The sequence below is a fragment of the Pagrus pagrus genome, assembly GCF_965226575.1.
Source record: "Pagrus pagrus genome assembly, chromosome: 4".
Classification (NCBI taxonomy): Eukaryota; Metazoa; Chordata; class Actinopteri; order Spariformes; family Sparidae; genus Pagrus; species Pagrus pagrus.
Window position 1 is genome coordinate 32,971,199 of NC_140188.1, and position 27,837 is coordinate 32,999,035.

Sequence of the window (27,837 nt, forward strand, 5' to 3'; positions counted from 1 at the left end):
CCCCTTGAGTCCCTCATCTCGCTGCGACAGGCAGCCACACTGGATGGAGATAACAAGAAGGGAAAGCTGAGCTGGGAAACCCTGGTGCAGTCTGTGTGGATATATTTCAGTTGCATACCGGTTTAATCAGACAGTGAAGAAGTACAGTTGAAACATAAAGCTGGAAGAGTAAAGGAGGATGGAGAAAAGATGGTGGTTCGACAGCTGCACCAGCACCGACAACTTGTGTTAAGACAAAAGACAGCATCTGTAGTAATGAGAAGCTGCAGCCTGTACTTTTTTTTTATTTCAAATTGTAGTTTGGAAATTGACTGGTATATGAATATGTATTTGATATCCTGAATATGTATGTACGTATGGTTCTCAGGCTAAATTGAGTTTGATCAAAGTAAATGGAAAAAAATATATGCATATAATAAAAGGGATAAGGCTGGGGTGATGCTATCTGTGACTTAAGTCAAACCCCATGAAAAGAACTAAACCAACAATGTGTTAGTCCATCAATAATTTCTGACCTCTCTACCCTGTGGGTGGCTGTCAGCTCCAGGGTCATTGGCTCATTGATGTGATTTTCTTAGCCTTTGGACAACAAAGGAGCTTGATAGCACAGAGGATGAAGATACTTGGATGATGATGATGATGATGATGATGATGATGATAGGCTAGGACAAGCTTTGGTTTGGCTCATGCACATGTGATTAGTTGACAATAAAATGCAGAATATCTGTTGAATAAGCTTGGCACAACAACAGTAAAGACATTCAAATTTTAAAACTTTTAACTGATAAATTTCTGTTTAAAATCAGTTCCTCAGATACAGATTAGACCTGAGACATATACATGAGACACATGTACATGAGTGCCTAATTTTTTTGAAGGTGAAAAAAAAATTAATAATTAAAAGCGGCCAAAATCACCCATGGTCTTTGCAGACAGGCAGGGAAAACCCTGCAGTCCAACCGGCTCCCCAAACATTCGCGCATGGTGATCTGGGTACCGGCTCACAGGCACACACAAACACTTTGAGCTTGTTTCCGTGTCCCAGTGCATTACAGGCGCACACAGTGACAGAGAAATACAGTACGTAAACTATTAGAACTCAGTCGCGGGCCGGATTGGAAGGTTTGGCGGGCTAGATATAAATTATGCAAATCAGCGGGTGACACCAAACAACGTCTGCCCAAGCAAGTCAGAGCTTTTCTTTGTCTCACACAGTGACCTGGAGAGACGCAGCCGCATCTGAGAGGACGATCGCGTGTGTGTGCGCAATTGCGCACAGCGTGTGTTGCCCCTTCTCCACTACACAATACAGCTCGGCTCTGCTCGACTCAGTTTAGGTGCTTTTCCATCACAGCTGAGTTCTTCATAGTTCCTCCTCAGCGGGGGCGACGTCGTCATATCATGGCGGCCACAGTCGCCTCATATCGTTCTCTTTTTTCTCTCCTCTGGTCAGCTCCAAACTCACTCATCTGCACCACGATTACGGACCACAGCGTGGTTTTCCACACAGCAGCCATTTAACTCGTGTCAGAATAACCACAGACTCACAGATCATGTGGGCGCTGCAAGCTATTATTTCACTGATACTGAAAACATTAGATTTTGTCTTAAAAAAGTATTTTTCCATTTGTGGTATTTGCCGTTTCTGTGCATACTTTGAGATTGAATCCTGGCGGCGCCACTGGACATCATAATATCAAAACTGTTATTAGTTCACATTCTGTTAATAATTTTAGGTTCTACAAGAAATCTTACATAGTGCACCTTTAAGTATTTTTAGAACAATTAGACATGCGTATGCATGGTAATGTTCGAAATTATATTACAACACGTTCTCCCTCCCAACTCATTAAATACAGCAGCTACAAAGTATGACACTGCGTTCCCTCTAGTGTCAGTTTTACACATAAAGGGCGCACAGTCAAGTTAGCAATAATATATTATATGCACTTTCAACATAAAGCAAACAATTAGCATATTAAGACATTAAAACTTTTGGACTGTTATTGAAGTTGTCAAATGGTTGTGGTTCGAAGTTAGGAAAAAAAATCATACTTTTGGTTAAAATAGCTATGATCAGTCTTGAAACATGTATGTTACAAAAGGGATGTTACTCAAGTCACGTAAGTGACTCGTACGTATGTAACATGTGGGAGGCCAAAGTCACTTACCATAAATGAGTTGAGTCATTTAGATATGTTAACATGCGTAACATAACTGAAAAACAAATCCCCTGTGACTTTGTCTCCAGAGGTAAAGTTCAGTGTACAGTATGACACATATAATCACCCAAACCAGCCCCCAACTTGGACTTTTCTCAGTATTTGACAGACACACAGATTGATGGTGTCTTGCGCATCTGTTCTGAAGGTAAGTGCTTTAACAATTGTGAGAAGCCAGTCATGGTGAATAAGTAAAATCCTACTGTGTGTGAAGTATGAGTAGATGTTTTGTACATGTGTAAATTCCAATCTCAGTAGAACATGTCTGAAGCATTTAATCCCCTTCATTGTTTCATTGCACCTGGTCTGTATCCTGTGTGGCTGTAAAAAAACAGACGGCAGATATTTTACATTCACACAACATAACACTGCAGTGCTTCAACTGCATTGACAACGTCCTTAATTCATGCCAGCAAAGTTTTGGGTCTAGCTCAAGAAAGCAAACACAATTACCAAATCAATTATGTTCCACTGATTACTCTTGATTTATAATTACCGAGCTCGGGGCCCGCTCTGCTTTTTAACATTAATTCAATAAGCTTGTTTGTGCACAGCGTTGGCTTGCAGCAGCTGATTGGCGGTTGGAAGGCTGCACAGGTGCAGGTCCTTGGCTTCTGTTTCCTGACTGACGAGAAGACCTGTTAAACAAACTCAGAGGGATGTACAGGCAATTTGAGGTAGCAGGAGTTTCCCAGTGGGACATATGACCTGCAGGGCAGCGGTGAGGTGAGCAAGACATGTATGACGAGACTTGACAGACAAAACCAAGCCTTGCTGTTTGTTAGTCCTTTACACCAGCTCCTTGTGCTCACAGTGCTGGAGTCATTAATAACAACTTATATGACTTGACTAATTGAAATCCAGTATTTAAGTATAATGAAGATGTTAACACCAAATATATCAGGCCCATATTTAATGTCCTAAGATGTAACATCTTTATATCCAAGACCGCTGAGACAGCATTCAGACAAACATAGTGAGTAAGAAAACAGATCAAAATCTTTTAGAATAAACAGCACTTTAAAGGACCATGCCAGCATTTTTGCATGTTTTAGCTCATTAACTACAGAAATACAGTGGAAATGCAGAAATTGCTATGTACTGCCTTACCAACAGTCAGGATGCTGATTTTGTGTTAAGAACGTGTGCTCTATGCTCTAACCTTTTGGCCACTTAGCCAGCAAGCAATGTGTATATGTATGTCAGTATGTGTGTATGAAAAGCCCTGAAGTGTCTGTCAAACGGAGACTCACACAGTTTCCACACAGTTTTTTAAGGAAGGGCATGACCATGTGATCATGAGCCATGCAGTGAGAAACTACAGATGTAATCAACCATACAATGAATGTTGTGTATGCATATGTGAAATTCGGAGATAAGCTGTAATTCTTTCTTAAAGTGGGAAGATGAGGAATTAAACCCCTGACAATGTGATCATGAGCCATGTGCTTTACCCATTTTGCCAGGAAGCAGCAGAAGAAACTGCAGTTGTAATCAATCATACAATCAAACATGTGATGGCATGTGTGACGTTTGTAAATTTAAATTTTCCTTGAAGTGGGGAGATGGGGGAATCAAACCCCTGAGACATGTGTTTCCTCTACTCTACCACAGAGCAGCAGTTATGATCATAGTCTGCTGATGGTTTAAAATAGGGCTGCTGTGTCTGCATTCACTCTAACTATGAAAATAAACAGACCTCCTCTTCAATGACAAGTCACAGGAGAAGGACAGAGGTACATCACAATGTGAAAGGACAGGAAGAGTAGATTAGTTACAGGCTGAATAAATAATTCAGATTGCAGCATCAGCAGAGCAGATTTTTATGAAGCCTCAGATGACAAGGTGACACCTGTGAGGAAAAACAGCTCGTTTTCCTTCATTTATGGAAAGAAAAAGTTGGTGCATGAAGCTGAATATCTTAGTTTTTCACTTTATATTTCTGTCAAAAAAAAGAAAAAAGAAAAGTAAAAGAGCAAAATGATATATTGATACAAAGTCAAAATGGGGTCGCATAAGCGCCAAGAAGACTGAAAACTTCATACCGAAATATTTTCATATGACTGGCTTAAAATGAAATGGAAGACAATCAAACTGTGCAGTGTTGTGTGATCTAGATCAAACTCTGGAGTGGAGAGCTCTTCAGATCAAGTGGAGAGAAAGGGGATGTGTTAGTTGATAAGTTGGTTGATTTGGAGAGATAAGTTGACCAAGAGATGACCTATAACGATATAAAACTCATATGAAGAATCTGTCGGGTTTTTTTTAGACACAAAGCACTGACAGCTTTAACCACAGCACAATGATTGAGCTCTACAAGGAGTCTCTAATTTAGATTTAGAGACTCCTTGAATCCTTGAATCCATTTGTCTGTACTGGCAATCAGCTTATTTTATTTTGCAATATTTTAGATGTATTAGATGTGGGAGGAAATGTTTTTATAGAGTGATGCAAAAGCATCAATTGATCACCAGTATCAGTAGTAGTAGCAGAGTTAATTCTCTGGGGATTATGAATAACAATTACACAATTACAATCTTGTGTGGGAAAAATGGTCTTTGCAGGTTAGAGCTTTGGTCACCACAGTGTTTATAGCAGCCAAAAGAAAATCCTTCCATTGCTCATAACATCGAATTTTAGTAATACATTGATCAAGTTCAATTTAAACTCAGATATGTGAATTTGTGCTATTGTTCAAGGGAAAGCTTTCATGTTTCTGATTACCCAAGAGTTATGCATATCTGTTTTGTCTTTTTTGTCTATTTTTACACATGAACACGGATTTGAATGTTTTGTGAACCATAATTACAATGCAAACAAGAAATTGCCACTGGCATTGTATTTGTGTGTGGGCCTTTATATTTGGGGTGTTGTATTATTGTATTTTGGGCTTCAGGAGGAAGGATGTATTTTCCTTCAAATTAAACGGTAAATGGACTTGCATTTCTATAGCGCTTTCACAGTCTACTGACCGCTCAAAGTCGCCTTACAACACTTGTCAGATTCACCCATTCACACACATTCATACACTGATGGTGTGCCATGCAAGGTGCCAACTGCTCATCAGGAGCAATTTGGGGTTAAGTGTCTTGCTCAAGGACACTTCGGCATGTAGCTAGGAGGAGCCGGAATTCGAACCAGCAGCCTTCCGATTACTGGACGACCCGCTCTACCTCCTGAGCTACAGCCACCCAATTTAATTAATGTAGGCCTACAAAATTTTTAAAAATTGCCATTGACCTATGCCGTAGTGTCTCCTATATTAAATTATTTGGTCTGCAAAATAAATGAGCAAATTGTGTGTATGTGCATATGAGCCCATGTCTGTTATGCCAAAAAAGGAAATATAAAGAGTGTCAACATGTTACAATGTCCTTAAACTTTGATAAATCCAGTATACAGTAGATGCCTCAAGTCCCAGTGTGACCCCCCACATCTGGTCTGTCCAATTACATTCAGACAAGAAGATAAGACATGTGGCCAAATCAGTCTGTTATCTTTATGAAAATGTCTCTCTTTTCATCAGGCTACACTAATGAGCGTGACTAATTAAATGCAGATGTTAACTTGAATATTTAGCTACATTACGGCAGAAAGCAGAAGTAGTAGTACATTTGAAGTATGTACAATGTGGATAAATTAAACTTAACATAACAGACACACTTGACTGCTCTCTGTCAGCCCGGTGCTCTGATGACTTTAGAGCTGCAGCCTGCTGCACTGTGCACTAGTAACTTGTCCGTAAATATTAGCAGTTAGCGCAGTTTGAAAACCATCTTCCTGCTGCAGCTTATGCAATAATGCAGCAGTCATGTGGAGGAGTGGCTGTGGTAAAATAACAGAGCGCCAGCAGAACTGGGACCAGCTGACCAACAGCACAAATTTACTAAATAATACATTAATAAAAGAAGTGCTGCTACACAGATAATTACGAAACTAATAGGACATTTTCACTCTTGATTATACAGTTATGGAGCCCCGATATTTCTGTTATAATTTTATGTATATAAAAAAAATATAGACCTATATTTTAAGGAAAAAATTACCAAGGTCCACTACGGCCATGGTTGCTCTAAACACCAACACTCCCCCATTGTTCTGAGCTACCAATCTATGGGACTCTAGTCAGCTTATAGGAGCCCTAGCTGCATGGCTTAATGACTTAACTAGCTTATGGCAGCTAGTCACTCCAGCCATAGATAGCTACAGCAAAGCAGTTAGCGGTTACTCTGGTGAAATGCTGCCCCCCGTTTGTTTGGTGAGACCTACGACAGGTGACCATATTTTACACATTGCATCTTTAAGGCTTATAGCCTATAGGTTGTTTTGGAAGACATTGACAAAAGACCTATTTTATTATTTTTGTCAAAACGGCCTAACCTCTGCAATATTTAATCAAGTGCCACTGTGATTGCTCAAAGCTTTGCTTAGTGACCTGCGCTGAGACAGTCTGAGGAAGGAGTTTGTTGAAAACTCAGCAGGGTTAAGCTGCAGCAGGGTAGGGTGCCATAACACAACAACCCTTTCAGAGCAGCTAGCTCTGCTAATCCCAGTGTAACAAGGACAGGCCAGTATTCATATAGTGCTTTGATCTAAGCAGCCTACACCAAAGACATTCAAGATAAACTACCATTTTGACATTCTCCAAATCCCTGCAACATTGCCTTTTAGCAGGCATTGTCCTATGTGAGCCCAAACATCTACCACTAGCTTCTACCATTTGCAGTTTACTGTATATTCTCAATGGTCCAGACCAGGGGTACTGTTTTGGAACAACAGTTCCTATGAATTGGAGCCTTTGGGGGATACAAACTAGGAAGTTATTTCCTGACATTGTTTCATAATAAAAGCCCAATGAACAGTTACTGTCCACTGAAACGCAAGAGTGCTTTTGATTTGAAATGGATACAGGAATTGTTTAGTTTTTATTAACAGTCATAATGCAGGCTAACCAGAGCAGCGGACCAAAACGCAGCCTTGTACTGAATGCTTAAAAACATTGTGTAACGCTAATGGGCTGCAGCATAACCTGCACCAAATTGTTACTAATGCGAGTTCTCTCTTGTGGACCACAATCTGAGTAGTATAGTGGCACTCTGTGTACAACTCAACCACATGCTGCTACTTCTCTCCACTTGACGTTACACCTGACAAATGCTGGTCAGTCAGTTGGCACAAAATCAAACCGGTTGAAGCTTGTACACTGGACTGGCAAAACCTGAAACCTACCCAATCCTAGTTGACACTGTATACTCCAATGTGTATGGCATGGACTTTAGACCAGCTATGTCCTGTATTGTATTCTTTAAAGAGTCTGCAAAGTAAAGTGTTCCAACTAGGTCCAATTGTATACGGTGGTTCAGAAGTCTCCAAAATGTATGTTTTTGGAGTTGATGAAGAAATAAATTGTCTCCATAGAGGGAATCTGTGTAAAGCAACTAGCTGCCCCTTTGTCATCTCTTTTGCAAGATATGCCACTGAATTTCCTTAGTGTCTAGTGAAACTAGAATCGATTATCAAGGCAGCAACTGCTGAAGGTCAGCTGTTTACTCTAAGGCTGAGCCCAGCCACCCTATGGAGGAAACACATTTCAGCCACTTGTATCCACGATCTTGCCCTTTCAGTCACTACCCACAGCTAGTGTGTGGGTCGGAAAGTAGATAAACTGGAAAGAGAGCATCGCCTTCTGGCTCAGCTCCTTCTTCACCATGACAGTCTGCAGCAGCACCCGCAGTACTGCTGATGCTGCCCCAAACCTCCTGTCCATCTCTTGCTCCATTTGCCCATCACTCGTAAACAAGACCCTGAGATACTTGAACTCTTGGGGCAAGAGCTCTCTCTACAACCGGAGGGGACAATCCAGCATTTTCTGGCAGAGAACCATGGCCTCAGACTTAGAGGTGCTGACCCTCATCCCAACCGCTTCACACTTGGCTGCAAACTGCCCCCGTGCCTGCTGGAGGTCAGGGCCAAAGAAGCCAAAGATGAGAACCACCACCACAGTCTGCCACTCCAAAGGTATTGTTCCAGACCTCCACGCGACACTGAAGAGGTGTGTCAACCATGACAGCCTCCCTCACTGCCAGTGTCCACCAAAGGTTTCTTGGGTTACTACCACAACAGGCACCAATGACCTTTTGACCACAGCTCCTGGCAGCCGCCTCTACAATGGAGGCTTTGAACATGGTCCACTCGGATTCCATGTCCCCACCTCCCCCAGAATGCCACCATCTGATCCAACTCATCACCAGGTGGTGATCAGTTGACAGCTCTGCTCCTCCCTTCACCCAAGTGTCCAAGACATACGGCAGCAGATCAGATGAAAGGACCACAAAGTGAAACACCACCTAAGGTCTCAAAAAAAGGCCAGGTATTCCAAGCTGCCGTTTGGTGTGTATGCACAAATCACAGTCAGAGCCTTCCCCCCAGTGACTTTCGGACACACAGAGGTGACCCTCTCGTTCCTCGGGGAGAACTCCAACACCGCAGCGCTCAGCCTTGGCAACTCCAGAAAAGGAGAGTGTCCTGCCCCTCTCCAGGAGTTTGGTTCCAGAACCGGTACTGCACGTGAAGGTGAGCCCAACTATATCTAGTTGGTACCTCTCTGCCTCCTGCACCAGCTCCGGTTCCTTCCCCACCAGAGAGGTGACATTCCACGTACCAAAGGCTAGCCTGTGAAGCCAGGCGTCAGGATGCCTAGGTCCCCGCCCACCGCCCTTCATACATGGCACCGACCCCATTTCTCTCGCCTGCAGGTGGAAGGTCCACAGGGAGGCAGCTCCATGTTGTTTCTTCGGGCTGAGCCCAACCAGGCCCCATGGGCTAAGGCCTGGCAACCAGACGATCGCTGGTGGGCTCCCCTCCCTGGTCTTGCTCCAGGAGGGCGCACCAATGCCCCCATAACGGGCGAGGTACTCCTTCCCTTATGTCGCCAATTCATGAGGTCTTTGACTCACTCTTTGTCTGGTCCCTCCCCTGAGACCAATTTGCCTTGGGAGACCCTACTAGGAGCTATTGCTCCTGACAACATAGCTCCAAGGATCACAGGTACACACAAACCCCACCACCATGTTAAGGTGACGATTCTTCTCATCTAGCAAAGATGGCTACAAGGAATCAGAGCAGCAAAACTGTCAAGATTAATGAGATAAACAGATCAATCTGAGAGCCCAGCCTGTACGTCCTGTCTCAGGTCTTCTCTGAAATTCTTGTTTTGGTTTTGATGTCATTCTTTGCAAAACACTTTCTAGCAAAGCTTGGAATAGCCATATCGTGTTGTAATTAATGTATTTATTACTTTAATTAGAGTAGCCTCTGCACATCCAAGATACCATCTGTCTATCAGTGTGGCTTTTGTGTATGGTGTTTATCCAGATATTACACTGATGTTCAATTTTCTGTATGGTGTTAAATTCTTGGTCAAGGTCATATGCTCATATAATCAAATAATCAAAAATACTTCCTTGTTTTTATTTTAGTTGTACTTGTCATACTTTTACAAATTACATATTGTCTTCCATTTAGCACTGCCACACACAATAATCGGTCTGTCCATTGGAGGATGGAATGCTGAAGAATAGGTTAGCTAGCTGTATAGCTGAGAAATACCTAGCCTGCAACAACTTTTAGTGAGGACAGCATAGACACTATTTCAGTTTCAATTCTACTGTATCATATATCATCACATGAAGAATATGCCACTTTTGCTAAAAAGAAAGTTGGAAAGGTAAAAACCTTTCCTTAGAAACCTAAGAGGTTGTGTGTGGTCGTTCCATAGCAGCCTGCTGAAGTTTGCATGTGATTAAATTAAAATAAACACGGTGGATGGCTGCATGTCATAACATTGTGCTCCAAAGCAGCACTCAAATCAAAGGCTGCAGATTTACCCACATACATGTATATGTGTTGTGCTATCTTCAAATGGCTGCAGGGATTGATGAACTGAAGGAAAACATTTGCATACAGTTTAAAGCATCTGAGGACAACTGATATTGTAGGAATCACTCATTAATCTATAAATAAACTTGGACTAATTTGCAGACATTCCATCATTAACTACATCGAACGTTTTCTTTATGCTGATTTAAACATAGCAACAATATTGTGTATCTAGATATTTTGTTTCTATTTTAAGCCTTATTCAAGTATTTCTGTGCATTTGCTCTAAGTATTTAGTTTGCTCTAATTGTTAAAGTAGACCAGATGTGTTTTTGAGAAATCTATTCTCAGTCTACCCATTGACTACCATGACTCTCACCTGTCTGCACCTCTTCTCCCACCTGTGTTGCATGTGTTCTGCATTTGGCATCAAAATACCACACAGTGTTGCAAAGAGAATTCCAAGTTTAACTTGTACACCATGGAAATAGAAAATGTAATTTTCACCCTATGGTGGTGGTACATGAAAAGTCAGATCATCACCAAAGTCATTAGTGTTCAATATTTTGGGCACCATGGATATCTGTACCACATTTGATGTTGAGCTGTCTAAATATTTTGGTACAGAACCCAATATGTTAACCTCATGGAGGCATTAGAGGTAAGTTTCCAAATTTCCAAAGATATATAGGTATTGAGATATTTCACTGGATAATTGAAACTTTTGCCTGCTGGCCATGCTAGAGGAAGAGTTAGGGTATCATCAAAGTATTTTAGGGGTTCTTCTTCTGTGTGCCATTGATCTCTATACCAAATGTATTTTCCATCCATCAAATGCAAAGTAATGCAAATGATTACTGGGATTAGTAGTAATAGATTTCCATGCAATCATGTACAGTATATGCAATTCTGTACTTTCTACAGATTTTTTTTTTATATCTGTAACAGGTCAGTCAGTGATGTGGTACCAGCACTGAGGATGACTACGTAGCTACTGTTGTCACTTTGTGGTTTAATGCATTATCAATAGCTGTACCAGTCCTAGTTTAGCTAAACCTTTTCTTTCCCTGTTCAGTGGCCAGAGAGAAGTTGACCCTCCTGCAGTGGCTTGAGCAAGATATTTGGCTTTTGACCAGCCTGCAGTGAATGTCTCCGGCCTGCCTACTTTTCATTAACATTCTCCACCTGTACACTAGGATGTGTGGGAGATTTGCAGTATCTAGCCTAGGAGGATAATCGTGAAATCCCATTAAGCCTCTTGTGTTTACTGAGACAAAACAGCAGCCTCAGTTAACGCCTCTCCTGTTTGGACTTGTGTGTTTCCTGTATAGCTAGGAAAAGATACAGAACTGTTGATTACCTGCTAGCTGCAAGGTCCTCTCTCTTCCATGATAGAGAAATCAATTTGAACATTTCTCCTCACACATCTCTCCACCATATGTATAGTGCATGAATAAGAAATGCCTCATGCCTGGTCAAAGTATGATGCAAGCATAATTTGACATTTCAGCACATTCTTAAGCATGGTCCTCAGACATTGTGACCCTTTTAATGTATGTGCCCATATAGTGCATTTCAAATAAAGCAGTCAAAAAGCCTGTTACCATCTAGTCATCATACTTGGATACTTAGATTATTTTCAATGCTAAAAGTGTTAAGCTGCAGTGTTCTGTTTGCTTCAACCTGCTCTTTTAAAATTTGAAATTATTGAAGTGAGCTGAAATGTCTGTTTCATGCAGGAAAGGTGATAGAAATACAAGGTAAAATTCAAAATTTGTGCAAATCATAAATAAAAACAGAATGCAATGATTTGCAAATCTTTGATTACATTTTAAATAAAATGTTAAATTGAATACAGTGCAAAGACAAGATGCAAGATACACTCATACTGATTAACTATTGTTTTTGGAAATATACACTTGTTCTGCATTTGATGCCTGAAACACATTCCGAAACAGTTGGGACAGGGGCACCGTGTTACATCTCCTTTTTGTTTAACACACAATAACACACAGTAAGTTGGTTAAGTAAGAGTTTGACAAATGATGACACTAATTGTTAAAGCTTTGCAATATAAATTCTTTTGCATTCTTGCTTGATATTTGACTTTGATATTTGATATTTGACAGGTCTGGACTGCACGCAGGCCAGTCTTGTACTTGCACTCTCACGTGTTACCCCAGTGTCCTCCTGTTAATCTAAACATGTATCGGCCGACTGTTTATAATCATATGGATGCAGTTATAATGTGTTGTGATTAAGATCCTGACCCACCATACATCCTGGAAAGTGACAAAGTTACATTTTATTGCTCTAAATCACATAATTACATAATCACCAGCAGTAAACGGTGGACCCTGTCAGGCTTCCACTCATGGGGAGGTTTGCTGTTTTCTGGGGGAAAGTTCACTGAAGTCTCGGTCAGTCGCAGTGACTTTTTTCAAAACAAGTTGCCAGAGACAGTAACTACAACAACACAATAATGTAAGGGGACAAAGACATGGTGAGTTAAAGTTTTTTGCTCTGAATCGTGTCACATAATCATCACCATTCAACTGCAGGAGCCATCTTGCTCTGCTGCTGGGGTAAGACGCTGTTTTTCAGGCAGAAATGTGACGAAGAGTCAGTAGGACAGACAGGATGACAGACACTTTTCCACGTATAACTGCTGTATTTTTTTCCTCATATAAGTTGCTAAAAACACTACCAGTTACCACATTACTGTTGTTTGGTCCTGTAACGTTGCTTTGTGGGTTGAAGTGTGGGTGTTTCTTTTTTATTTGATGAGTGAAGGATCTGTTTAGCTGTCAGACTGTGAACACCATCAGACTGACACACCCCTGATCCATGCCTCTGGCTTTTCCATACACACAGATGCTGGCTCACCTCTGCTGCAGAGCAAAACTGTCCCCCCTCTCTGCATCTGAAACTTTCACACAGCGATGTGGAGAATCGGCGCATGATTCCAGCAGTGAGGGAAGTGTGAAAGGGGCTACTGTCTCAAAGAACTCAATGACCAACAGAGCACCAACCTATCTGATAAACCAATTCCACCTCTTCAGACATGGTTCAGAATTGACAAAGAAGTGTGAACTGTTCCCTCAGGACCTCGGACCCCAGCGTGCCATGCTTATCTATATGCCTGTCTGCTAACTTACCCTACAGTCCTCATCTAAGAGAAGAAAGAACAATCACATGAAAAACAGTGTGTTCTCTGTGTCACTTTCACTGTGCCCCCGCCCGCACCTCAGCTGCATGCTGGCAACAAGAGCATGCATGGAGAAAAGAACTTCCTTTGTGTCCTGACCCAACAAAGTCAGGACTGAAGAAACTAAAGATCACCTGCACACCTTCCCAAAGGGTGCATGAAACAGAGAGAGATACAGGACCCCACGCCACGCCGACTGATTGGAAGAAGGCCTCCTCCTTCTTCATCCTAATCTGACCCAACTTCTCCTCCTTCCCCTCCAGCCTCGTCCGTGATAACAAACTTCCCAAGGGTTGACTAATATAGGTGAATGTTAACAGGTTCCATAAGTGTAGGTTATGATAAGAAGTACTAAGGTCAAACTTCGGTTTCTTGCTTTCTTCCCAGTCACTCTCAATACTCTCAGCTTTGAACAATGCAGGCACAGTCTGTTTTAAGGTTCCTCATGTTCTGGTTTCTATTGTGTTGCTGAACACAGCTCCATTCACACCTGGTCCAACCACCGAACCTCTTTGTTCGTGTTTAGTGTCTTGTCACTGTAGTCTAGTTTGTGTTTATTGTTGTCATGTCTTTGTCTTTTGGTGAGTGAATAAATGTTTGACCATAAAGTTGTTGTTTGAGGTAAGTTGGTTTTTTGCAGGAAAAATCCCGCCCCGTGGCAGACCAAACAGTATAGTGAAAGCGATGTTTATAGGGGATCTATCTATATGCACATGATGCCATTTTTCTACATTCATTAGCTATGACATTGATATTTACTTCAGATTTATGATGTGATATTTTATAAGGTATTTGGCTCTGGAGGCATTTTTGCGGTGTTACCATTTGGATTCTTGTCTATACAGAAAACAATGAGTGTTCATAGCAAAACAACAGCCAAGTCACTGTACTGACCAAGCCAGGCAGCTACAGTAGAAATGCATACAGGCTTAAGATGAGCCAACAGTGTGTGTGGTGCCTCCCCACCAGAATACCAAGCCGTGGTGTAAATGTCTGGACCTGCCATTCAGGTGACTAATGAAGCTCCAAGCACAACTCATGGCACTGAGCCGTGCTGAAGGACTGCGATGATACTGGATTAGCATGTTCAAGAAAAAGATGGGTTAAAAAATATGACCATGCATTTACCTCTCCTGGACATAGAGTTCCACTTTACTCTGCAAGTATTTTCTGTTTTCTCTCCACTGTATGAGCGCTGCTAAGGTGTGGAGAGCAAATGGAGATGTCTTCGAGATGGGCAGGTGATGGAGTGGAGGAGCCCGGCGTGGCCCATCACTCACAGTAATGCCTCCATTACCTCAGTGTGAGTCCTGTGTGTGTGTGTGTGTGTGTGTGTGTGTGTGTGTGTGTGTGTGTGTGTGTGTGTGTGTGTGTGTGTAAAGCGGTAAGTGTGCCTTATTCTAAAATAGACATGCTCCACAGAGCCTGGAAGGCAGCACTACAGCCAGACATTTTAACCCTTACACCACTCTTACAAGTTAAACTGGCAATAGACAAGTTTTTGCTTCAAAGTACCATTATGAAATGAATGCTGATTGCACAATGTAATATCTATAGATAAATGACACAATTAGCGTTTAGATTGGTTCCCTATAAACTTCGCTTTCGGCAACATTGTCTGCCACCGGGCACGAGGCCTCCTGGAACAATAGTTACCTGGCAATCAAGTCAGGCTGGCAGTCTAGCACCATCTCTATCTGCTTTCATGTCTTGTTTAATGTCTCCATTATAGACTTAATAAATTAATGTAATGAATGTGTAATGAATGTAATGAATGTGTAATCACTATGACAAAAGTGGAAACAACCTGGTTATAGTGACTTATAGTGTCTTAGTGACAGTGGCGAAATCTTTAAAAAACAAAGGAAATTCTGGAGGGGGAAAGTCGTGGGGAAAATTCCACTTTAACACTGCACCTCATGGGTATTTAATGATGTGTAAATCAGTGAGGAATTAAAACCCTAAAAGACAAGAATCAAAGAAATCATTCAGCATATTCTCTGTTATGTTGTTATATGTTTTTAGTGTGTTTCACAGAGACAACAAGGCAGTTAAGTTTGTCTTAGTTTGGTGAAACAGAAAAACTTGCATTTAGAACGTGTATGGTTGTATTTTTCTGTTACGAGTAATAGGTTTAAGAACATTTCCAGAGAAAGATTTTTGTGTAGCTTGCCACTTGTATACATCTCCCAGCTGAAACTACATGGGCTAACAGTCTATCGCCTTCTGAGGTACAAAGTGTTATTATGAGACAGAAAATAAATATGTAACTGCCAGTTTTGATATTGTGGCGGGCTGCAAAAATACATGAATAGTCTACATTTGTCAAAAAACAAACGAACAAACAAAGGAATAGCCAAATCCCCAAATTATTAATCAATACCTGCCCAATGAACAGATATTGTCGAATATTCTAGTCTAGCCCTATAACTTAAACATTGCACCTTTTGACAATGATCAAAAAGTGAATCTTCAAACCCAACAAACATAATCATTTTGATATGATACCCTTATCCAAAGGAGGATATCTTTTGTCACTTCAAACAAACCGTATGACCACTAAAAAAGACTTGTATGTATCTATTTTTGTAGCTCTGACCCTCTGTTCTGTCATCTATGATGATTGTACTTTTCAGTGTATTTACTAAGATCTCAGAATGCATCAGCATTGCTTATGTAAGTCTAACGGAGCAAGCAATACAGCAGTCAGATGACCAGACAGGTTGTAGACAAGCCAAGAGTTTAGATGGACAATGTGAACAAAGTTGTTGATCAAATGACTAATGCTGTCCATTTTCTGTTGAGGATAGTCTACTACAGAGTTGCCCAAATGTTTTTCTTTGGAGGGCCAAAACTGAATCTTAGTGGTGGACCTTGAGCTGAAAGCAATTAACTATTGTGTTCAGATGCAGAATTAAGCCCTTTGAGGCAAGTGAGAAATTCTGGGGATTCATTTTCTGAAGCTGATCTAAATTGTTTTCTCTCCTGTGCTAATGACTGAGAAATATGTGAGTTTAATCTTAATCTTTCAAGGTTCCTTAAATTTTTTTCAACTAGCTTCTCAGGCTTCTGCAGTAATAGGATCCCCAGTTCCCTAACTTTACTGTTACTTTGTTACACTCTAAACAGTAATTTTCTTTTTCTTTTTTTCACTAGAAATATCTGGTGGGCCAAATCCTACTTTATGGCAGGCCACTCTTTGGGCAACCCTCTAGTATTAAAAACAAATAAATCAATGTTAAGAGGCACCATGATTTCCCGTCTCACAACTATAACTCAATTATTGATATGCCTAAAACTGAGGAGGAAAATGTGCGACATAGCACTATTGCAACAAGACCTCCCCGTGTCCATGTTTGCTTCACCTGTAGACTTTCCATGGAGCCATATCAGGAGCTCTGTTTGAAATCCAGCCGGTATTATTGAGCTGTGTTTAAGGTATTAAGTAAAGCCCTCTGGATCCATCCACTGTGCAATGATTCCCTTTAATTAAAGAGTGCACTGAGCCGGCTGGAGGTCTCAGGGGAGAGTCCGCTGGTCACACTCTGCTCAAAAAGTCAAACACTGCCACAAGTCGAAGATCTGCTTTAAAGCTCATTAATCTAGCACAACCTTTCGCTGGAGTGCCCCGAGGGACCTGCAGGGATTTGGGCTGGCCAATATTCCCTAAAGCAATATTGAACCTGAAGTCTTCAGGGAGAGGTAGAACCGCTCTTGACTCCAATTTTTGGTCCATTAAATCACAAGGTGCTCCCTGCATTGAGCCTTTAAAGGTACACTTGAGTGATGAGGACTTAATAGTTAATGCTATGCAGTTTGAGGAATGATGGGATGAATGTAAGCCAAACTGATCCTTGCATTTTTTCTGCATGGTGAGGAGGACAATGAGGCCTCAACTGCATTAATCTAGTACAAACCGGGATCACTTTATTGAATCCACTTTAATCAGTAGCTCCAATGAATTTCTAAAATATACAAAGATATAATATTTATCAAGTTTATGGGGGATCAACTCCATGGAAGAACTATAAGACAATAGGCCACTGGGTACTGGGTATGTATAAAGAGGCCCCACTCTTACCTTGAAAACCACACGTGGACATCAGAATTTTGGAAACAGAATGGTCTAATTCTCTTGCATTGCTTCCTGCAACAGCAGGTCCACAATGACACTGCTTTTGCACAGATATTATACAAAACACTTGACTTCCCTAATTTCAGTGTAGTCTTACCATAGCCTAAGAATACATTGTGTAGCTGTATTATATGCCCCTGTGCCTGTGCCTGGTAGGTCTGTTTGGTCATCTATTCATGATGAATGAGATGCAGAGCCGAGTTGCAAAAAACTGTGCTATGGTTGCCCTTTAATTTTCATCTGAGGATGCCTTAAAATGAGTTGCTTAAAATAACCAAGGCATTCCTCAGGATGTCGTAAGGGAAAATTATTTGATGCCCCTAGCTATCTTATGCATTGCTAGAAGGTCCTCAGCAACCATTTTCCTCAGAAAATTTTAAGGGACCCATACGAGTCTCCAAAAAGATAAATCATTTGTGGAACATAAGACAATGGCTGAATATACATTGATTAAGGGGAGGGGGAGACATAACACATTTTTTGAGACGTGGAAAAACCTGATAATAAAAAGTTGGCAACTTTGTAGCAAGCTAGCCAAATATTAAAATAACTCTGTATCACATATTAACGTTTGCTGTATTGTTGTATTGAAACTCAATGGTTTGTCTACTCCTGTCGATGTGTGGCTATCTTCCCCCTTGATGTCACAGTAATATTGCCGCGTTTCATTATTTCATCTACTGTAAGTTACAAGATTTTGTCAGTTACTTTGTGCCACTTCTTCAGCTAGTGCTTTTCTGTTCTGTAAAGCAACATTAAAGGCTGATGATGTGAGTGAGGCGTAACCATGGCAACTTAAGTGCACATGTGCCGTATTATGACAGTGAGTACCATGCAGGGGGGACTGGCCATCTGGCACACCGGGACAAATTATGGTGGGCATTGTTGGGCCAGTCAGACACTCTCCTCTACACCCGCCTACCCTTCTACCGTTTAATGTCATCGATCAACTGAGTTTAAAGTTACAAATGTATCAACCTTTACAGAAAATGTCATGCTAGCAGCTGTATATACCACTTTCCCTGGTTGTACATCACTATCACGGTTGGTTTTGAGGACGGCTTGCTGGGAAATTTGTTTGACCAATGGCCTTGCTTTTCCCGTTGCGTTAACAATCTGCATCAACATCGAGATCAGAAGAAAATGTCAGAAACTAAAGGAGGAGCTGAAAAGCTTAGAGATAAAAGGAAGCAGGCATGAGAGGCTCAGGCTTCCAAAACCAAAAAAATCCACAAACTGTTTGGCCATCATGATCCTCAAGTCGCAAGCAGTGTTGATTTGAAGCAGTAAGACTGACGTTTAATTTATAATAGGCTATGGTGGCTATGTGTCTGGTAAAATTAGCCTGAGCTGACAAAATGACCCCACTGACAGACAAGTTGGTATAATAAATTAACTATTTAATGCATATTGATGTGTTTTACAAATTTCCTTTTCAGTGCCTAATGAAATGTGTCCTGGAATACAGGTAGACTTTCCAGACTTTCCATTCAAAAGCCCCAACTTGACGTTCAGAATCACCTGTCATTATAAGACTAGCAAGTAGCAAGTACAACGGTGCTGAAGCTAGTGGGCTATTTAAAAAAGGCTATGTATTAATAAATCAAAAAAATACAATGATCTCATTGAAAAATCTTGCAGGATTGTCTAAATGGGCATTAAAGTCATATTTCTTTTTCACATTCATTCATGTAAATACAACAAAAAATATATAATGATAATAATAACAATAATAATAATAATAATAATAATAATACATTGTGGTAATAATGTTGTATGTTATATATATATATATATTGAGTACCTCTGTAGTCTGAACATGCTTGTTATGTACATGATAGGACTAAACCCGTGCCGGTCAAAGGTGGAAAATGCCAGGGCCGAATTTCACTCCCAATCCACCCCTGGTACCATCAGTACTGAGGCATAGAGACAGCCTAAGAGGCTTCATGCAATGCTACTAAATGGACCCCTGAGTTTAGCGAATATTTAGCACAGAGCCGGCCCTTGGCATAGGCTGTATAGGTGAATGCTAAGGGCGCTGTCATCCACTGGGGGCACCGCAAACGGGGGGAGAAAAAAATAAATAAAGAAAAAATGTTACCAGTGCTATTACTACTATCATTTCGAAATATTATTTAAGCCCACAGCAACATAACTTTATAGCAAAGCCTATTAAATAACGGAGAGGCCTTTTTTCTGGGTTCCTGGCTGGCTCGTTGCACTGTACCTGAACCACAATGTCCAAAAGCCTGAAACCATCCGGCGCCCAGGGAAGGAAAAGAAGGAAAGCAGAGGAAGAAACACGTGAAAAAGAAAGAGGTACAGTAACGTCAATGTGATGAAGTGAATGAAATTAATAGTTTAATGCATCGTAGTTACCGTAATTGGAGCAGAGTGTTAACTTGCTAGCTTACTTTGGACGATAGCATCATTGTTTAATAATCAGTAAATAGCTGAGTCGACGTAAGTTAATGTTACTCCACCTTAAATTCATCAGGGACATTTGGAAAGTTAACGTCAGGCCTGTTCAGGTGTTATTTTAACCTGTTGGCTGTGCTTTCCTGCGTGTATGTCAGTTAAAATGCGATTAGTTTTCCATCCCCTTTATAAGTAATAGGGCAGTTGTAAGCCTTTGGTTTATTGTGTCAGTCTATGTTTGTTAAAGTTTACATCAGTGTTAAAGTGTATTACTGTTAATACTCCATACCTTAGCTTTCCCATATTCATAGGATTTAAATGTGTATGTATATATATATATATATATATATATATATAAATAAATGTGTATATATATATACATATATATATATATATATATATATATATACACACACATATATACACATACATATATATATATACACATATATATACAAATACATTATATATATATATATATATATATATACATACATATATATATATACACATATATACACACATATACTGTATATATATATACATACACACATATATATATATATATATATATACACATACACACACATATATATATATATATATATACACATACACACATATATATATATATATATATATATACACACATATATATATATATATATATATATACACACACATATATATATATATATACACACATATATATATATATACACATATATACATATATATATATATATATATACATACATATATATATATATACACATATATATACATACATATATATATATATATATATACACATATATATACATACATATATATATATATACACATATATATACATACATATATATATACATATATATATATATATATATATATATATATATATGTATATATATATATATATACACACACGTATTTTCATTATTAGTCTATATTAGTCTTATGTATAGCACACACCGAGCATCTGTTTTTTATTAAAATGTAACATCCAGTGGTCACATATACTTCTCTTCTCTCTTCAGATGCACTTTTAAAATATTGAATACATACATGTTTCTGTGTGAGTGTATGAAAATTGATTGTGAAATTGATTGTGATGCAAGGGGGCGCCAGCTAAAATCTTGCCAAGGGCACCAAATTGGTCATGGCCAGCACTGATTTAGCATAAGGGACAACTTAAGCTTTAAACTTACCAGACCCCCAGCTGATTGTGAGGTAATTACTTAGTGGTAAAAAATGCAAAATATTTCAGATAACATTTTTTTTCCCCCGGGGGCCTGGTACCTATGCAGATGGGTCTGGTTTCATCTTTTTAAGTTTGGAGATTTTAGGCAGATTCTGCCCTCAATGTCACTATCCTCACTATCTGAAGATATAGCCCAAACTGTCCAATGAGGAGCCTTTTTGACAGTCTCCATTTCTTGTTAATATTAGTGGATTTGGCTGCAAATTATTGACAAAAATCCAATCGTAAACCCCAAATAAAAGTGTGAGCTTTCCCCTGAAAAACTATCATTATTGCAGTGTTGTGTAGTGTAGTGTGTGTGCATATACAGTATATATATACACATTATAATATGTAATATACTTGTCATATACATTTCTGCTAATACATACTACAAATAAATATTACTAGTTAATTCTCAAATACTTATGACCTTTATGTTAGAAATAACAACTTTCATCTGGATATATGAAATATTTTCTCCAAAATTTGGAACATGGTAAAATTTGACTTTTTTCTCAAAAATAACCTCCGACAAAATAATGTATGAGATGATAGAAAAATAATGTATGGTGTGTGTCAGAGGCTAGAAAGGTTTTCTGTTCCCCTAGAACAGCAGGATGCAATCGCAGTTAAAGAACACGACAAATAAAATTGGATTTTTCAATGCACTATTGCTTAAAGAGGATAAAATAGCAGAACTCTACTTCATTTTCTCTGTATTCTCCACTAAAGCAACAAGACAATAAATGATACTCTATAGCTATGGGGCTAGATGTCTTGTTATATTTACTATGTGAGCTATATATCTACTGTATCTGCTCTGCTGTCAGTGCTGATACAAGCTGCCTGTATCTGAGGTCAAAGGTTAAATTCAATGCTTTTGTGTCACACCAGGAGGTGAGATTACACCAGTCCTGATCTGGGAGGCTTTGTTTCCTGTGTGTCAAGCAAAACCTGACCTGGTACAAAACATGTCCGACATGCTGGTGATGTAACATGTACTGTACACTCCAAGGTCCTCCAAAGTATTATAGAGAGCACAGGATGCTACTGCTGCCTTTCACACTAATGCTGTCTTAAGCAAACATAGCAGGTGTTTGAGAAAGATGTGTTCCTCTGATAAGTTATTTTTACAGATGTAGTGTATGTTAAGTGTCTTTCCAGAAATCTTTCTTCAAAGGTTTAGTAAAACTATATTAAACAAATGTTTACTTACAAATAAAAGTCACTCAACATCATTTGAAAAGCAGTCCACTGGTTTAGCATTGCACTCCTACAGTATAACACCAGTGGACTCATTATGGACAGTTTAAAAACAATGCACCCTAGCCACTGAGTATTATTGGTGGTAATTAATCAGATTATATCCAGCTTCCTCTGGAGCCAGAAGAGGCTTCATACTACCTTAACATATGCAGTAGAACTCCCCAAGACCTATAAACACACTGTAATGTAGACAATTGTTTGTTCAGTTTCCCTTCAAGTAAGGTTTAAGTCAAGCTCCAACTAACCTATACCAATTAAGTCTTTTCTTTTGGCACTAAAACAGAGAATCTGTCACAAAACATCTGCTCAGACAGGTGGAAATGTCAACATCTGACAGCAGTCCAGTCTGAGACATAATAGTTATCGTCACCAGGGCTGTGGCCCTCTGTCACCACTTGTTGAGTCTGTGAGACAGAACAGAAGGCTACATGGGTAGAGACATAGACAAAAATGGCAGCTTTAGTAAGCATCAACTCATTTACCCTAGAGTGATGGATAAACACCACATATTGCCATCTCCTTCACCCCAGCCTTAGCATCACTCCCTCAGTCTGTGTGGCCTCCAGAGAGACTGCAGCTGTCACACAGTCTCTCTGGAGGCCAATTGAAATGTTGTGACCTTGAGAGAGTAGACTGAAATAATGTGTCAGCTGAGGGCCAAGAGGGGCTTTCACCTTCCTAATGGAAAGCTTCCCGAGAGACAGCTGAGTGATGGCTCAGTGTAAGGTGCCACCTATTTGGATTAATAAAACCCTGAGACATTAGGAATAAGGCTGATAGCCTCTCCTGTGCAAACCGATAAGCAGATAAAATGTATGCAGGCACACATGCCTGAAAACCAGACCAGTTTTTAAATCAAATTACAATTTTATAAAAAATGATACAAAAACACAGAAAAAAATCTCAAAAAACATCATACAATGACATATTAAACGCATGGTCAAAATCTCAAAGGCCTCGATCACAGTGGCTATCAGTCTCTTATATGTGGCATCAAGGTCACATTGTGTACCAGAGCCAGTGCTCCTAACATACAAGATTTTGAGAAGTTAGTTAGGACAAAATAAATATTGTGATAAATAAATATGTCTGAAGTGGCTGAACTGTCCCTTAAAAAACGTGAAATGACAGCCTTAGGTCCCAACAACAGGGATGTAATGTGAAGCTAGCATCTGTATGTGTTTTTGTTACATGAATATCTGTCTTCAGATTATATCAGAAGTAGGCATGGCTTTAAATGTTCTTCTTCTGTCAAAGTTGTCTAATCTGCTTCATTATCTTCACTGTATTCTATTGGCTGTGCATATAAGCAATGTCTTCATGTTCATTAACACATCACCTATTTACAACATTGCCTCATTAATAAAATAAGCATTGTTTTAGTGATGTACAACTCCTACTCCCAAATGAACTGTTCAACCACCCTCAAGAGTCCGACAAGAGCAGTAGAAGACCTGGACAGAGACCAAAGAGGTCAGTGTGTTTAACAGGGAGACTACAACTCAAAAACGGCTGTATCAGACTGCAGGAATCCATTTTCAAAGGACACGACAGGCTGTTTATGAGCCGGGACCTATTCGTCATGTGCTTTCCATTGGTTTGCATTTAATGCATACATGTAAAACTAGCCAGCATTTTATCAAACTATTTTCTTATTGCTATATATTGCTATCGTTTTATCACCCAGGCCTACAAGGCCCATATCATTAATTCATGACATAAACCTGACCCATCACCCAGAGTCAAATATCAATCATCACCCACTTCAAAATGGTGATCAATGATTTAGTTTACAGTGGTGATATCAAGACAGACTTTATTATGAGGGATAGAATAAAAACAACAGATTTACATTGACAACATCAATCAAACCGCAACTTTGGAACCCTACAGCAAATTTCACTTGAGATGTTTTCACAAAGGATGGTTTTCCAGGGACCTATTACATCAAAGAATATTATGAAGTACTAGTTCATTTTTCCTGTGCATTTCATCTGGTTCATCAACACAACAAGAAAATGGAGCCATTTTAATCAAGTAGAATTCAACAAAGATTTTTCATTGGTCAGTTAAAGCAGAAATATAGGGATGTACCAGTTTCATGCTTTTAAGCACATACAAGGAATTAACATCTGTGGAGGGCAACATCTTTCCCATTAATTTGGTGAACATAATGCAGAAATGTGTGCTTCCAATCCAGATTTTTCCAAGACTCAAATGTCCTTGGAGTCAAGTCCAGAGTCAACCAGAGGTGACCTGAGCAGCACAGGCAGCCTCTATCTTTGTCTGACACGGAGCTTGTTCCCAGTGACAGGTGGAGCACTAAGACAGCAATCCATCAGCACTAATATGTTCGACTCAAGCAATCAATAGCACTGTACAGTATATGTGAGCTAAGAAAAGAAGCTCTTAAATGAATGCGAAGCAGACAAGAGTATAACTGCCTGGAGCAAAGAGAGGTCTCCCCACTATTAATATGAGCAAAGCAGACATCTCCAGGAAGAGTCTGTTTAATTTATATCTTCTGCTTCCGGCCATTATGGACTCAAATTCAAATCAACAGGGAAATAAAAGTCTGGATGATGTTGACTATAAATTATATTCAAAATGGCGATAGAAAGACTGTTTTTGCAGGTATAATTTTGTAGATCTCAAAAAAGCTTTTTGCTTTGGGGCGAGGTAAATCTAGTCCTCCATCAGGGCTGATGATGTTTTCCCAAAACATCCTGCAGTCAAGATATTTGAAATAATGATAAAGCAAATAGCTAATGGTGATTATAGCTGCATTACCCGCAGCCCCTCCAATCATAATCAAAACGTTGCTGATTAACATGCCGCGCTCCTGCATAAACAAACACTGGTGTTGGCTAACGACGAGAGAACTCTGCATTAAATAACAATTATACTCTCTAGGATGGATTCAGCTGCTGTGCTCCACAAATTTGTTAGACAATATATTTAATTTTTGACTTATGTGTTCTTGTTTTACTCCTTTGCCCTTTTTGATTTTTAAAATGCCTGAAATCATTTTATTCTTGCTTTAGTTCATGTAAAATAGATGAACTGACCTAAAAACTGCCAAACCAAAAACTCAACTATTTGAGCTTTTTAAGGGGCTGACATAATACAAAAAAGCATCTCAATGTGGCTGCATTGTTCATTTCTGCTGTAAAAAAGCAAAAAAGGAATGACCTTTGACCTCACTGGCTCTGTCCTCCATTTCAAGTCAACTGAACTGATCCTAGGTCTGGGGGCAGGTATTACTAGCAAAGACAAAAACGAAAGATAAAAAACTTGAGTATATGAATTTTAAATACAATGTATTCTCCTTCTTGAGAGTTTGACTTGTAAATAGAGAAACCTCTCTACTCCAGTGTTTTACTTCACTGTTTCCCAGCATTAGCACTGTGTAACGCATATCGGCAAGGCCGTTGACTACGGCTACAATAGCGGCAACAGAAGCCTGTTCTTTAAAAGGAGCCTGGATTGTGAATGAATGGATGAGACAGTTGTGCAGTTTGAGTGTCTGTATTCAGATCAATATTTACAAAAAAACAACCAATACAAACAATACACCATTCCAATATTCGAAGAATGGATTACCCACAATAAATCAAATGTTCTGTTGTTCACAATAAAGTTCTCGAGGAAAAAACGTTCAGTTCATATCCTTTTAATCCAAAAAAGGGTTTGTCCGGTCCGGTAGGTGTGAGAGAGACTTTGTCCTACCGGTTCGTTGGTCTAGCTCGCCATGTGAGTTGAGATGAATGGATCAAGGTCCATGAGAAGAGAATCCAAAGTTGGTCCAAAAAAAAACCTGACCTAAAAAGCCAAAAATACACATAAGTATTTCATTTGAAATAACAAAGTCAGTATCAAAAATAAAATCAATGTATGCATAAACATACATGCTAAATACAAATGCATTAATTCATTATTTTAATTAATTAATTGTCTTTAATAAATCAAAGTTACAATAGTAACCAAATCACCTTAACCTAGTACCCCAGTACCATGTTAATATTCACAGTCAAAGTAAAAAAAATCAAGGTCAAAATGCACTTTTTATAATTCATCAAAAACCTTCAATATTAAATTTCAAACTACTCAAGCAGAGTAAGACTCAAGTGTTTCAATAGGCTAATTGCGCAATATTCATTCATTCATTAAATAGTAGCTACTTTCACATAAATGTGTCAATGATGACCAAACTCATAGCCGTTGTTGCGTCAATCAGAAAAGTGACGTAACTGTTCAAAACAAGAATAACGCTCTAGACTACATGAGCGAGTAATTAAACTAAAGTATTATCTACAATTCGGCTGTCTTATTTTAAACAAAAATCATCGTTTACCTTCGAACCGAGTGGTCAGAGCTGAGCTTCCATGCGCGGCCCGACAGGAAATCCGCAGAGTTTTCCAGATGGAGTATTGAACAGGTTGAGCTCAATAACGACTCTGGTGAAACAGCGCGTTAGTGAGCAATTACACGGACAGTATATGATTTAAACAATCGGAATGTGTCGGTAAAAGACTCACCAGTGGCTGACGGTTTCAAATGCTCGATTCAGAGCGCTCCAGTCAAATGTTTGCGACGCTGACAGTAGCATGCCACAGTCACAGTGGAGACGGAGGAGGAAGTGAACTCCGTGACCCGCGATTAAAGGAAGTTCGGGGTCACGGGGAGTGAGCCCGCAAAATAAATAAATAAATAAATAAATAAATAAAATGGATAACTAAATGCGGGTTACAACTGCAAACAATTTTTAAAATACTGTACATAGCCTACAGCAGTTACACATTATCAAACCTGGTATCAGGCTCACAGCTCAGCATGTCAGTGTGGGAGATATTCTTCAAACACATAGAGAATCCCATATGAGCATTAGACTGATCTGTGTTTAAAGAAGCACTACTGTCTATATGTGCTGCTTCTTGACAGAAGAGTCCTGCTGAGAGTGCCAATATACATACTTATCCTAATACATTTGTAACATATATTTATTTTTGTAATTTGTTTTTGGAATATATATTAATATGTAGTACTTACACAAAACAATGTATGATTAAAAACATAAATCACTTTTAATAATAAATGACTTCACACAAAAGTGGCAGGTTATGTAAGTTAGAGGAAAAAGAGGTGGACAAGAGGTGAAAACATTACCAGACAATGCTGTAAATTAACTGTCAAATAAATAAATAAACCAACCATGGGTTTGGAAATGCCTACACAGTCTGTGCTCTTCAAGCATATCACAACATAAGATGCCAAATGCAAAATACCAGAGATACCAAGATCAGATTCAAACTGTACACTTATCTGTTGTTACCCAGGGTTCAATTCTAGGTCTTCTGATGTTTTTATGCTTTATGTGCATTCCTGGGCTGACGGAATTATCGGGGGAAAAAAATTGGAAAAATTCACATGAATGCCCTCTCAAGTCGGTAAAACAATTGGG

At 39.5% G+C, this 27,837-nt stretch overlaps 1 protein-coding gene and 1 long non-coding RNA gene across 2 annotated transcripts in view; both read right to left on the reverse strand.

Annotated features, from left to right (window-relative positions):
- sez6b (seizure related 6 homolog b) overlaps window positions 1–27,837 on the reverse strand; it is a 259,161-nt gene that overhangs the window by 195,294 nt on the left and 36,030 nt on the right. The gene's annotated exons all lie outside the window — the stretch shown is intronic.
- LOC311256108 lies at window positions 24,216–26,997 on the reverse strand. The gene is made up of 3 exons (XR_014622446.1): window positions 26,915–26,997; window positions 26,731–26,833; window positions 24,216–26,198 (listed from the first exon to the last, which is right to left on the reverse strand). It is a non-coding gene; the product is annotated as an uncharacterized lncRNA (long non-coding RNA).